Genomic DNA, 13,414 nt, shown 5'->3' on the forward strand with positions numbered 1-13,414 from the left:
ACAGGAGCCTACAGCAATATTTTTAAAAATCAAGGAAAACGTCTCCAAATGTGAAATACTGAAAGTAGCAGTTTTCATCTTAGAGGATTTTTTTTCAGCCACAATTGAACTTCCCAAGTTCAGTTATGGATTCTCAGCTAGAGAATCCACCTACTAGCATAGGAGACATGGATTCGATCCCAGAGTCAGAAGATCTTGAAAAGAAAAGGGTATTCTTGCCTGGAGAATCCCATGAACAGAGGAGCCTGGTGGGCCACAGTCCATAGGGTCGCAAAGAGTCGGACAGAAATGAGGAACTAAACAACAATTCTCTCAAGAACTTAGGGGACAGAGGCGAGAAAGAGAGAAGAAGAGAGATTTTTCTCTTTTTTTTCCTTTCTGTAGTGTATGTTTTTGATACACATTTTGAGAGCAAAATGTCACATCCCAGCTATGCAAGGGTCAAGTATTATGGAGAGAGTAGCATTTAATCAGACCACCCCTGTTATGCAGTTGACAAAATGGGGTGATTTTAGGGTCTTCAAGCAACTTGTCAATCTTTGTTTGCTCAACACATATTGGTTACAAGGTCTGCAGGTTTTGGGATCCAGAGCACTGAGCAGGACATGGCCCCTGAGCTCAGGGATCCTCTATGTGAAACGGTGGTACCTCTTTGTTTGCGTTTTCCTCCCAAGCTTGTTTCTCGCTCTGTGTTCCCAAGTTCACACCATTTACACTGTGAAAATGCACTTGACTCTTGAAGCTGCCAGTGTCTGAAACAGGTCACTTCTCACTGTGTCCATCACAGCACCTTCTCAGTATCAGGACCACGGTGGTTCAGCTGCCTCCCTGCCTTTTTAGTAAAACATATTAAAAGCCTCTTACAGTCCTCCCTGCCTCTTAGATTCAGCTCTCTGACATTGCAAAACCCACTTCTCTGCCTTCCGGCCACAGCCTCTGAAGGCTGCAAGCGCCTTGGGGCCTGCGTCCCCAGGCTTTCCCTCGGCCCACCAGGCAGAGGCGCCCAGCTCTCTGGCCTCGGGTCCTAGACTTGAGAGCTTGCAAAGCTCCGAAGATTTGTGTTCTCGTGGGCCTCTGCAGCAACTCTGAATTGTGGGTGTTACTGTGATTTCATTTTAGAAAATCAGTAGAATGACTCAGGAAATTGAAATGATTTTCCCCAAATCTCACAGCTCATGAAATTTGAATATGATCTTTTTAAAATTTATCTATTTATTTTTGTCTATGCTGGGTCTTAGTTGCTGCATGGGCTTTTCTCTAGTTGTGGTGCTCGGGCTTCTCATTGCCGTGGCTTCTCTTGCTGCAGAGCACGGGCTCTAGGGTGTGCAGGCTTAAATAGTTGCAGCACGTGGGCTCAGTAGTTGCAGCTCCCAGGCTCTAGAGCACAGGCTCATGGTTGTGGTTCACTGGCTTAGTAGCTCTGAGGCATGTGGAATCTTCCCAGATCAGGGATCAAATCCATGTCTCCTGCATTGGCAGGTGGATTCTTTACCACTGAGCCCCCAGGGAAGCCCTGGATATGATCTTTATAATAAATCCTGGTTATTTAAACATCTAGTCAGAGCTCTTTCTGTTGTATGCAGTTTACACAGGGTGCAATGAAGACAAAAGAAAAGAAAGTGAGAAAGTGTTAGTTGCGTCTGATTCTTTTGCAACCCCATGGTCTGTCCTTGGAATTCTCTAGGCAAGAATACTGGAGTGGGTTGCCATTCCTTTCTCTAGGGGATCTTCCTGACCCAGGGATCATACTGGGGTCTCCTGCATTGCAGGCAGTCTCTTTATCATCTGAGCTACCAGTGACAACAAAGCTTATACAATCTATTGACCTAAGAAAGTTGTAAAGGAAGAATACTGATGTAAGCTTTGATAGGAAGATGGTTTCCCATGTTGGAGACCAGGGTTTATTTCATACACTGAGAGCCATGATGCTTGCCCACATCCCCCTCCAGTACGGTGGTTTTGGAAGCTCTAGGTCCACTCCTGGGCTAGAAGGACCAAGTGGCCAGGCAGGTGTTAGCGGCTTGGTCATCATCTTCACCAGCCTCTGGCAGGTGCTGGATTACCCCTCCTGATTCACTGGGACTCACAAAGCAGCCTGGGTTTATCTCATTTAGTCAGCGAGGAAAAAGCATCTACAAGGACACCCAGAAGCTCAGGGAACATAAGGTTTTCCTGGTCCCATGGATGGTGTTGTCCTCTGCCACATGGATTAATTAATAGAGAGGGAGAAAGCAGCGCCAGAGTTGTCAAGGGTGAGGTGTTGTTATAAACAAGCCTGCCGCTCCACTGAATGATTTACAGTGGATAGAAATGCACAGTGCCTGGACTATGACTAATATTCATGGCACAATGTTTGATTAGATCATAAAATTTTATTGTATTATTATTAGTATTTATGTATTCCAGTAGTCATGTATGGATGTGAGAATTGGACCATAAAGGAAGATGAGCATGGAAGAATTGATACTTTTGAACTGTGGTGTTGGAAAAGACTCTTCAGAGTCCCTGGGACTGCAAGGAGATCAAACCAGTCAGTCTTTTTTTGGTTGTTGTTGTTGTTGTTTAAAAATTAATTAATATATTTTAATTGGAGGTTAATTAATTTATACACAGTGGAATATTACTCAACTATTAAAAAAGAATGCATTTGAATCAGTTCTAATGAGGTGGATGAAACTGGAGCCTATTATACAGAGTGAAGTAAGTCAGAAAGAAAAACACCAATACAGTATATTAACGCATATATATGGAATTCAGAAAGATGGTAACGATGACCCTATATAAGAGACAGCAAAAGAGACACAAATGTAAAGAACAGACTCTTGGACTCTGTGGGAGAAGGTGAGGGTGGGATGATTTGAGAGAATAGCATTGAAACATGTATATTATCATATGTGAAATAGATCGCCAGTCCAGGTTCGATGCATGAGACAAACCAATCAATCTTATAGGAAATCAGTCCTGAATATTCATTGGAAGTACTAATGTGCTGAAGCTGAAGCTCCAGTACTTTGGCCACCTTATGTGAAGAACTGACTCATGAGAAAAGACTCTGATGCTGGGAAAGATTGAAGGCAGGAGGAGAAGGGGACGACAGAGGATGAGATGGTTGGATGGCATCACCGACTCAATGGACATGAGTTTGAGCAAGCTCTGGAAGTTGTTGATGGACAGGGAAGCCTGGCATGCTGCAGTCCATGGGGTCACAAAGAGTCGGACGTGACTGAGCAACTGAACTGAATTAGTATTTATATAAACTCAAATAGATATTTGCCCTGACTTGTACACGGGTTTGAAAAAGTAAAAAAAAAAAAAAAAGAGTCACTTATTTAGATAGTGTTTGATCAAGAAGCACATATTTTATTGTCATCAAATGGAAAGATGATTTTTCGTTTGTTCAACTGCAAATTTTATTGTTCATCTGTTTTAGGAAATGGATCAAAACGTGCACGATAGCTAATTGCTGGTGCACTTCTTAAATCTGTGGTGGGATGATGGGACCTATGTTGTAAGACAAAGTACATTTCAATGTTAAATTCCTGGAGGAGGTGTGGCATTAGGAATTTGGTGTCTCCTGTACTTCTGGGGACCAGTCAGAGTCAAGGTGAATTATAAGAAAGGAAATGATAATTTAATCATCATGATTGAAAATATCAGCTGGAAGGAAGATGATGTTCTTGGAAAACAGAAGGAACCTTCCGTTTTGAAAGACTCCCTTTGTCTCCAGTTGGGACAGCGATGTGGCTCCTCGGGAAAAGGAAATCCCCTCCCCCAAGAGAATCAAATATTCTGTTAGCTGAACCTCTAAGAGGGCTAACTGTAGTATGTTAAATAAAACATGTTTTTCTCCCAGTTCGATTCCTTGGTTGGGAAGATCTGCTGGAGAAGGGATAGGCTACCCACTCCAGTATTCTTGGGCTTCCCTTGTGGCTCAGCTGGTAAAGAATCCACCTGCAATGCAGGAGACCTTGGTTCGATCCCTGGTTTGGGAAGATCCCCTGGAGAAGGGAAAAGCTACCCACACCAGGATTCTGGCCTGGAGAATTCCATGTACTGTATAGTCCATGGGGTTGCAAAGACTTGGACATGACTGAGCGACTTTCACTTCACTTCACTTCTTCTCTGGAGAGGGTGGTGGGGAGACACCAGCCATCTTCCCTTGGAAGGGTTTCCTGGAATTGCTTTGCTTTTAGGAGTCTGTCTCGGGCTTGGGCAGAGGCAATAAAAACAGTCCTTATTCTTAGCTTTTCTACATGGAACTCTCCTGAAAGAAAACTATGTGTGAATTGATGAAACCAACTGCAAAGGCATTTAATGCAGGCGGTTTAAAACATAGGCTCGGGGATTTGCTACAACCCGATCCATCCATCTGCACATGCCAAGTTTTTGGTCACCCTGTTGCTGGAGGAACAGGAATGCAGATGAGAAATGGGTGGGCGTGGGGCATCTGAGGACCCCCTCCTCTGTTGAGTGGGGCCAGAGTGGCAGGAACTGTAGTCACTTTTACTGTCTGTTGTCCATTCACTAAGTCCTGTCTGACTCTTTGCGACCCCATGGACTGCAGCATGTCAGGCTTCCCTGTCCTTCACTAACTCCTGGAGTTTGTTCAAACTCATGTCCACTGAGTTGGTGATGCCATCCAACCATCTAGTCCTCTGTCACCCCCTTCTTCTCCTGCCCTCAATCTTTTCCAGCATCAGGGTCTTTTCCAGTGAACTCATTCTTTGCATCAGGTGGCCAAAGTATTGGAGTTTCAGCTTCAGCATCAGTCATTCCAATGAATATTCAGGACTGATTTCCTTGAGGATTGACTGGTTTGATCTCCTTGCAGTCCAAGGGACTCTCAAGAGTCTTCTCCGGCACCACAATTCGAAAGCATCAATTCTAAAGTTTTTGTGGAGTCTAACATGAGTCTTGAAAGTTGGATTGTTTCCTCAACCTTTTCTGCATAGCCACCGTGGACCACTTACTGTTATGCTTTTCAGCCCAGTTCTCACAGGGTTGGGTAGCTGGGTCCTTACTGTTCGCCGGTTGGCATGAGGGAGCTGCCCTTAGCCTTGCAGTGTGGTCTCTGATGACGGTGTAGGCAGCAAAGCAGAAAGTGAACATGTGTTAACAAATAATAAACATGCATCTCTCGAGTTCACTGGCAGCCTGAAGATGAGCTTATGAAAAGGTAAACTGCCAAGTTCATGGCAGTGCATGTGATGTCTGGACTCCATCCAACATACCTGGAGCACCTGTCAGCCTAATTAGGCCAAATGTGCCTTCCACGTAAATGGACCTCCCAAGAGGAATAAGGAGAGATTTCAGGTTCTAGCAAAGGACAAAAGGCGGGGGTTGGGGAAGGATGAAGGAGAGGTGGGGCTCCAACCCTGGATGGTCCTTGTGTGATGTCACTCTTACCTGGTAGTCTCCGCTCCTTAGTGTCACCTTGATTGAACTCAGTGGAAACAGTCCTACAGGAGGGTGAGAAAAGCGACTTATTTTAAGTGAAGTCTAAGTTAATTTTCATATTTAATCAAATGAAGATATTTGCTAAACTCTTGCATCTTTAGCACACACTTGCATACGTGCATACGCGCGCGCGTACAACCTCAGCTGCCTCTAGATCCTCAGTTATTTAAAAAATGACATTTAAGTTGTGCCAACTTTGACAGCCCTTCAACTAAGTGTGCAAAGCAGAAGCCAAGAAAAAACACCAACAGACCGCCGATTTTCTCAGGTTCTGTGATTCCCAGAGCACGGTGCACAACAGGCAGGCTTTTTGCAACCCCATTACTATTTAAAACAAACATTCTGTAAACTATGAAATGTAAAGTACAAATAGTGGGTGTTATGTAAAAAAGAAAAAAAAAACACTATAGCTTCCAGGCAGTTTTTTCCATTCATGCTATAAAATGTCGTATCTCCAAAACAGAAGTGTTTGAGAGGCAGACCTTTAAGCTCAGCCAGGAAAATGCTTCTCAGAAAATTTTCCTTCATGTTGCTGCATTTAGTAACTACCTCGATGAAACCAGTTCTCAGTTGCTATGTCTCGAAGAAAATGATGAGGCACACTGGGGGACTACGGGGCACTTGATGGCTGCTTAATACTTCGTTTACAGAAAAGCTTCATTGACTTTTAGTCGTTGATGTTAAATACAGTTTCTTCAGCAAACACATATGCAGCATGTGTTTACTCTGTGCCAGACGCAGCTTTAAACGCTTTATAAATAATAACTTATTTAATGCTTGCAGCTATCCTGTGCTATAGGTACCATTATTTATACCATTTTACAAATAAATAGAGGCAGAAGAAGGTTAAGTGACTTATCAAGGTCACACAGCTACATTCTAAATATGTAGAAATGTGGGTGGTCAAGGAGGATCTTCTTTTGTGGAAAAAACTAGGAGAGATGATGTGATGAGAATCCTGCCGGAATAGTCTCAGCTCAGCCACGAGTGGCAAACGTTCATCTCCGTGGATGGAGGGGGGTGTCCTCAAGCAAGCTGATCTGAAGACAGTCAGGAGTGAGATTATATGCCAATCCCAGTGTCCCAGTTCACCTCCTCTCGCTCCCCCCGGTGTCCATGCATCCATTCTCTCCGTCTGTGTTTCTATTCCTGCCCTGCAGGTAGGTTCATCTGAATCATTTTTCTAGATTCCATATATATGCATTAATATACAATGTTTGTTTTTCTCTTTCTAACTTAATTCACTCTGTATGAGTGTCTTTAGGTCCATCCATGTCTCTGCAAATGATGTAGCTGATTCACTTCAGTGTATGGCAGAAACTAACACAACATTGTAGAGCAGCTATACCCTGATTGAAAAAAAAAAAAGAAGTGAGATGAATGGGAAACAGGTATCTTCCTTTTGGCCCTGTGAACCATTCCACGTAAACACTGTTCAAGAGTCATTCACTGTCCTAAGGACACTGTATTCTATCTTGTCGTTGATGTTTCCCTGAATAAATGAGGACTGAACAGGACACCACAGTCAGGGTGAGTCCTGACCACAGCTGAGCAAAGCAGGCTAAGCCCTTCTCTCGCCCTAGATTTCGACTTCTGCTGTTTCATGCTAAGACCACATTTTACTAAACCAGCCATATGACATGGGAGCCTCATTATAGAGCTTCAAGCACCTGAATTCATCCAGTGATTGTTGCCATTCAGTCACTCAGTCGTGTCTGACTCTTTGCAACTCCACGGACTGCAGCACACCAGGCCTCCCTGTCCATCGCCATCTCCCGGAGTTTGCTCCAACTCATGTCCATTGAGTCAGTGATGCCATCCAACCATCTCATCCTCTGTCGTCCCTTTCTCCTCCTGCCCTCAATCTTTCCTAGCATCAGGGTCTTTTCCAATGGGTTGGCTCTTCCCTTCAGGTGGACAAAGTACTGGATCTTTGATATATGATATTTGCATAAATTCTCAAAACATAAGACCAGACGTACTAAAGAGAAACATTTAATACTATGCGAACACATGTTAGGTAGACTATAACATGGAAAATATTTTCCTATTTATAGATTTTATATGTTCATCACTGATGGAATGAAACTATTTTTACACCCAGAAGTCTTTTGTCATGTGAAATAAAAGGCACGAAGTTTCTTCCATATGTCTGTAAAGAATATAAAGTTTTAAATCAAGATAAATTGAGAAGTGTGAGATTAGTATATTTTGATTGAAAACTGCATATTTCATATTGATAAAAATGACAAAAATGTATTTGAGATGTGCGAGGATTACACATCTGGCTTTTATAGATGGTCAAAAATTTACCACTTGAAAAACAAAAAAACAAAGTTAAGCTTTAGTTTTCATAGCAATCCTAGTGACTGATCACAGGAAGCTGTAACATTTGAGATCAGCCAAGTACTGTCTAACTTCAAATATACAATGTCTATAAAACATGAACATGTCTTGCTGCTGGTTGACTCTAACCAACACTTTGGGGTGATTTAGAGAGTAAATTTCCAATCACCAGATTGCCGCTTACTCTTATCTAGTGAAATGGTGTAGAAGCTTAATTTCTCTGGAATTAAAAATAACAGGAACCTATTAACAACAGTAATGAATGCAAGAAGCACACATTTTTATTTATCAAATATGCCTTGACACTTCTGCTTCCATTTACTATGAAGTAACTTGAAGCAGATCAACATGCCAACTTGAGAACAAGCAGGAAAACTACATTAAACGATTTGAATGCCCTGGAGACCTGTCAGGGTGATGAGAGATTGAAGGATCAAGGTCCCAGAGAGAAGACTTTAGAGATACATGAGACCTTCCCAAGAGTCATTGTTCTCTGAGCTTTTTTCAGTTTGTCCAGAGGTCAGAACCAAAGCTGCAGGCAGAGAAATGCTTATAAGAGGTACCAGCAGAATGTCTGGCAGAATCTTAGGACTGGAGACAAAGAATCTGGAGTTTAGGACTTCAAAACAGCTGGAATTGAGAAGCTCAATTCGGGGTGAGATGAAGGATCTGGAGATGTATTATAGTTTATGTTTTTTGCCTAGAGGCGTTTATGGAATTCTTGAGAAGATAAGCTCAGCAGAAAGCCACTGAAAAAAGTAATAGAATTTTCTGAAATTGTTGGGAGATCAAAAAATGTTATTCAAGCACGATAAAGGAGAAAAGGTTCTCTGTTAGATGCCCCAGGCCTTGGTTGGGCCAGCTGAAGAGCGAGGTTCTAGGAATGAGTGAAGGACCGAAATGGTGCCAGCATACCTTCCAGCCCAGTTCGGTCGTGTTAGTCCTCTTTGATAAAAATGATGTGCCTTGACTGAATCTCACCACCAGAGGGTATATTGTAACATTTCTGGAGGAGGAGAACAGTCTTCCATAGGTAAAATCTAACTCTCAATAGAAAATTAACAATCACACCTAAAAAGCAGAACCAAGCAGAAAAGAGTAAAAAAAAAAAAAATAGTATTAGACTTACAAATAACCCAATTAATGAAAGTGTGATAAACAGACCTTAAACAACCATGATGTAGAATTCACAAAATGGTGATAAAAACCCTTGAATTGAAAAATGCAAAATTGGAATTCAGAAGTTAAAAGATAGGGTCTCCGACAGTGAGGGCAGAGCAGAAGAAAGACTGAGTGAACTGGAAAATAAACCAGCAAACATTTTCAAGACTAAAAGGTGGGTGTAAGATAGAAAGAGAAAAGGAAAAAGGATATGGGTTATAGTGAGCAAAAATGAAATAATTCTCATCTAGAACTGCCTTAAACTAAAATGAGAGCATTCAGAAAGATAAAAAGTCTTTGGATGGAAACACAAAAATGCAAAAAGGGATGAAGAGTAATGAACATGTAAACATATGAGAAAATACAAACACATACCGAATATGAAACAACAATCACCTATCATCTAGCATGATTTAAAGTATGTAAAAACTAAGATGCATAATAATATAAGGGTGAGAAGAAGTTATATGTAATTTTTCTAAATTCTGTGGAATAAAGAGTTGTGTGGGAAGCAAAGTAACTACTACACATTAGTATATTATAACCAATATGCATGCAGTATCTGTTAAGTTATAGCTAGATATACTTTAGTAAAATTACTAATTATATTGTTCTAAAATAAACTAAAAAATCAGATTTTAATCTCTGTGGTAATCAATACAAATGGTAAAAATAATGCAAGTCAATACTGGCAAAAAATTGCCAATTAATCCCAAAAAAGATAAAAAGAAAGAATAAAAGCAAAGAACATGGGAAAAATATGAAGCAAATAGTAAAATGTGGGACATAAACCCAAATATATCAGTAAATGTAAATGGCCTAAATTCTCCAAGTAAAAAATAAAGATTGGCAGTTTGGACAGAAAAAAACAACTACATATTACTTACATAGCTTTAAATCCTTAAATTGAAGGCCACACACCCTATATGTAATAATAAAGGAAAATAATTGAGTGGATAAAAGCAACAAACATTATTTTAAAAAATAAACTAGTTTAGCTAAATAAAATTAGGAAATGTAGGTGATACAATGAGATGAATTGTAATTTTTTAGTTCAGCATGTATTCAGAAAAAAAATAGAATTTTTCAAACATAATGTATCTGTCAAATGGATTTAATCCTTCATTAAAATTGTTGTGGTAGAAAATTTAAAATAACTTATAGACCATCTATTAGAATTAACAAATTTAGTAAGGCCTCTTTATATAGATTCAGTTTTTCTACCAGAAGAAAACAAGTAGAAATGAAGTTTAAAAGGATAATTTATAATAGCATAAAATCAAACTTCTCAGAATAAATTTAATAAAGAAATTTCGTTTATGGAGTTTAGAAATGGAATGCTAAGCTATGTTCTTGGACGAAAAGTGTCAATATTGTAAAGACATCAATTATCTCTAACATTCATATATAGATTTAGCAGAATCTGTCCAGATTCTAGCAAAGTTTTTCTTATTTCCTCGGTGGAAAATAACAAGAGCTTTCAAAAGTTTATTGAATACTGCAGAAGGGCTCCAAACAGCCAAGAAAAATCTTGAAAAAATACAAAATTGGAAGATGGACACTAATAAATACAAAGTCTTAAAGTGAATGACTTGGGGCTTCCCCAGCGGCTCAGCTGTAAAGAATCTGCCTGCAGTGCAGGAGACACAGGAGACTTAGGTTCGATCTCTGAGTTGGAAAGATCCCCTGGAGGAGGACATGGCAACCCACTCCAGTATTCTCACCTGGAGAATCCCATGGACAGAGGAGGCTGGCAGGCTGCAGTCCATAGGGTCGAAAAGAGTCAGACATGACTGAAGCGACTGAGCATGCAAAGTGAATGACTTAAGACAGTATGATACTGATGCAAGAACAGATGAGAGACTAAGAGAACAATGCATATTTCAGATATAGACCTATATATACAGACCTGTTGATTCATGATTTGCTGTGTAATAGGGAAAGAATGGTGATTTCAATAAATGCAATTAGGTGAACTGATCCTTGCAAGAAAAATAAATTGTTCTTGACCCTAACCATAGTGTATATAAAATCAGTGCACTATATACTGTACTGTATAGAAAAATCAATTCCAGGTGGATTATAAATCCACACAAGGATGGCAAAACAATAAAACATTGAGACAATGCCATAGGAAAATATTTTTGTATCCATGGAGTAAGCAAAAAAAATCCTTGAACAAAAAGTAAAATACTGGCATAATGCAAAAGATTAATTACTTCAGTTTCATTAAAATAAAAATGTATTAATGGAAAGAATTAATTAACTGAGTAAACCTGCAAGTCATACAGCATGAGATTTAGCAATACACATAATGGAATAAAAACTTGTATCCAGAATGTATAAATAACTCTTAAGGAGAAAAACAAAAAGAAAGAAGGAAAAAATGGACAATCAGAATTAGTAATGTGAGGCACAGGAAATTTAATAAACATTTAGCAAAATAAGGACTGTCAGCCAGTAAACACATTAAAGAGAATTGAAAGTGAAAGTGAAGTTGCTCAGTCATGTCCGACTCTTTTCGACCCCCATGGTCTGAAGCCTACAAGGCTCCTCCATCCATGGAACTTTCCAGGCAAAAGCACTGGAGGGGGTTGCCATTTCCTTCTCCAGGGGATCTTCCCAACCCAGGGATTGAAGCCAGGTCTCCCTCACTGTAGGCAGACGCTTTACCATCTGAGCCACCAGGGAAGTCACAGACATTTGTTGTTGTTGTTTGGTTGCTCAGTTGTGTCCAACTCTTTGTGACCCCATGGACTGCAGCCCACCAGGCTCCTCTCTCCATGGAACTCTCCAGGCAAGAATACTGGAGTGAGTTGTCATTTTCTTCTCAAGGGGATCTTCGTGACCCAGGGATTGAACCCATTGTCTCTTACATGCCCTGCATTGGTGGGCAGATTCTTTATCCACTGAGCCACTTGGAAAACCCTTTCATTAACCATAAGTAGTGAAGTCACTCAGTCGTATCTGACTCTTTGTGACCCCATGGACTGTAGCCTACCAGACTCCTCCGTCCATGGGATTTTCCAGGCAAGGGTACTGCAGTGGGTTGCCATTTCCTTCTCCATTCATTAACCATGACCTAACACAAATCAGGCTTCAGCCAGATAACACTACGTATCTACCAGAATTAGCAAACAAACAAAACAAAACCTGAAAACACCAAAAGTCATATATAGGGACGTGAAGGAACTGAAATTCTTGTTCACTGTTGGGAAGAGTGTAGACTGATAAAACCACCTTGGAAAGCCAGTTGGTACTGTCCAATAAAGCCAAACACACTTCACCTGGAATTTCACACCTAGGCATGTATCCAGTGAAACATCTTCCCGTGTGCTATCATCCCCCAAGGGAAGTTCATCAAAGTGTTGTTTGTCCTAAATGGAAAACAATTCCAAATTTTCATCAACAATGGAACAAAGGATAGAATATTTTTATATTTAGACAAGTAACTGTGGTGTTGGAGAAGACTCTTGAGAGTCCCTTGGACTGCAAGGAGATCCAACCAGTCCATCCTAGAAGAGATCAGTCCTGGGTGTTCATTGGAAGGACTGATGTTGAAGCTGAAACTCCGATACTTTGGCCACCTGATGTGAAGAGCTGACTCATTTGAAAAGACCCTGATGCTGGGAAAGATTGAGGGCAGGAGGAGAAGGGGATGACAGAGGATGAGATGGTTGGATGGCATCACCGACTCAATGGACATGAGTTTGGGTAAACTCTGGGAGTTGGTGATGGACAAAGAGTCGGACACTACTGAGCAACTGAACTGAACTGAATAGTATAAAGCATTTTGAACCCCTAAAGCGTTATAGTAACTGAAAGAAGAAGACACGAAAGAGGACATCCTATGTGATTTCCACATAAACAAAATTTAAAAATAAGCACAATTAATCCATGGTGTTAGGTGTTTGAACAGTGTTGACCCCTGTGGGAGGTGTTAGAAGTTATGGTGGTGGTTTTCCCCTGAAGAGGCTTTCCCTGTGTTCCCGTGATTCCCACGACAAGGACGGAATGGTTTGCCATGAGAGAGACTTCAGCTGCTGTGAAAACAGATGTGATGAAATGGAAAGAGTCTTGGAAACATCTAAGTCTTGGGCTTTGGCAGCCTGGATGCACCGCTGTGTTTCCTGAGGCTGAGGTGTTCTGTACATCCTTCTATCTGTTACCCAATCAGTTCTCTAATTGGCTGCAACTGCTTTAAGATAGTTTTCTGACCCACGCAAGTGAGTGAACCTTAAGTAGGACCCTGGTTGCTGGGAGACAGCATCAGTGGTGGGGGACTTTCTTCTGTTCACTGTGGGGCAGTCCTGCTGTGTCCAGGGGATGGTGTGTCCCAGAGGACTGGCCTTCAGAATCCTCCCTGGAAATTCTGGTCTGGCCATTGGGATTGTGGGATGCATGTTGTGTTTTCTAGTACCAGGAGGTAGAAGGAGGGTATGAAGCTGGC

Source organism: Bos javanicus, chromosome 12, assembly GCF_032452875.1.
Source record: "Bos javanicus breed banteng chromosome 12, ARS-OSU_banteng_1.0, whole genome shotgun sequence".
NCBI lineage: Eukaryota > Metazoa > Chordata > Mammalia > Artiodactyla > Bovidae > Bos > Bos javanicus.